Genomic DNA, 1744 nt, shown 5'->3' with positions numbered 1-1744 from the left:
GTATCAGCTGTTTGCCTAGAATATGTTAATTTCCTATCCTGAATTTACTTTTACTCACATTTATTCACCTCTGTAGTTTTTAATTCTACTTTATATGTCTGTTTGAGCAACTTTCATTCTTTAGGGAAAAATGGATAAAAAATAGTATAAGACAAAATGCAAGCAAACTTGTCTCACTGCCCCCTCCAATTGTGTACCTAAAATAGAATGACTTATAAAAATATAAATCTCAAAAAGCAAAAAAAAAAAAAAACCATGATATTAATGCACTGAATCTGGAATGAATGCACTGAAGGGAATAAAGTATGAACATCTTATTCTAGGCAATAAAAATAAACAGAAATCTTGGAATGCAGGTTATCTAGTATTTGAAGGTGAAATCTAATATGCATAGCCTCACTCAATGCTCAAAAAAAAATTCTTCCTCATAAACTCTGTAAGCTTTCACTAGGAGCCACTTTCTCATCATCCTATCTATTTTCAAGAGAGAAAGTTGGAATATTTAACAGACTGGGAATGTAAGCCAGCACCATAATATGTGATTATATAACAATTGGATAGATCATGCTCAGTTTTTTAAGAGTAAGTGATAAATAGTTTTGGTGGTAAGACTAATGTTCCTCAACTTACCTGATGTGCCTTTGAAGCCCAGTCATTTCATGGTTTCAGTGGCAGGAAAAATTTCCAGCAGGGAAGTTGTAAAGAATAGTGATGGGGCCACTACCTTCATAATTATGGGTTAGAGAGTTACTTAAATGAAAGGTAAAATCTCTATTTCTGAATAGGAGAAAACTTTCCCATATGGGGAAGAGCTGTTAGACTCGGTCTATGAGTAACTGGGAAAATACAGCAAAGTAAGTATTGCTTATCACATAACTGAAGAGAATGCATACTCAAATGTTTTAAAGTAAAACATTTAATTATCACATTTAAAAGTGTAAACCATTTAGTCAGGTTATTCGATTTTTTTTTCCAGTGCCTTAAAGGCTGAGAACTGTGATCTTTATATCTGTATTTTAAAAAATGAAACAGTTAAGTAAACTTAAAGGTAAGAATTGTTGTCCAGAGATAGGAAGATAATTAAAGTCATTATGAGGGAAGTGTCATATTCTTTGCAGAACCAAGGGCAATGGAGAATTGTCTATGTATGGATTCATTTAGAGAGCTAAATATTGAAAGTTCAATATGATGCATTTTTTAAGAGTGATTGGATTTTTGGTTTCCTGGTCAGCACATAGAAAACTCAGAAGCTGTCCCTCTCATTCACACAAACCAAAAACTGTTTAACTAACTGAAAAACTGTGGAAGCATCACAAAATGTGTGACATGTATGTAATGAAAATACTAGAAGGAGAAGAAAAAAAGAATGAATGCTGCTAATTTCTTACAATTAATGATATATATGAAACCACAAATTTAAGCAACTTGAGAACAACAGCAGGATAAAAACATCTGCACATTGATATATATTTAAAACTCTCAAATAAATAAATAAATAAATAAATAAAATAAAATAAAATTAAATAAAATCTTGAAAAAAGCCAGAGAGAAAATATTCTTTAGCTGTAAAGGAGCAAAAAACAAAAATTACATATAACTTATCTTCAAAACCCATGCAAAGCATGAGTGAAATATTTAAATTATGGAAAGTAAACAACCGCTTATCTATAATTTATTATGCACTTGAAAATCTTTTAAAAGATTTTAAAATAAGAAATAGTTTGTCAGACCACCAAAAACTGAG

General features: G+C 30.7%; 1 pseudogene; it reads right to left on the bottom strand.

The window, feature by feature from the left end:
* Positions 1-656, bottom strand: part of LOC143641632 (thyroid receptor-interacting protein 11-like) — a 4234-nt pseudogene extending 3578 nt beyond the window's left edge.
* Positions 657-1744: the final 1088 nt, after the last annotated feature.

The sequence above is a fragment of the Callospermophilus lateralis genome, chromosome 4 (genome assembly GCF_048772815.1).
Source record: "Callospermophilus lateralis isolate mCalLat2 chromosome 4, mCalLat2.hap1, whole genome shotgun sequence".
NCBI lineage: Eukaryota > Metazoa > Chordata > Mammalia > Rodentia > Sciuridae > Callospermophilus > Callospermophilus lateralis.
Note: the sequence above shows the minus strand (reverse complement) of the source record. Positions and strands in the feature narration are given on the sequence as shown.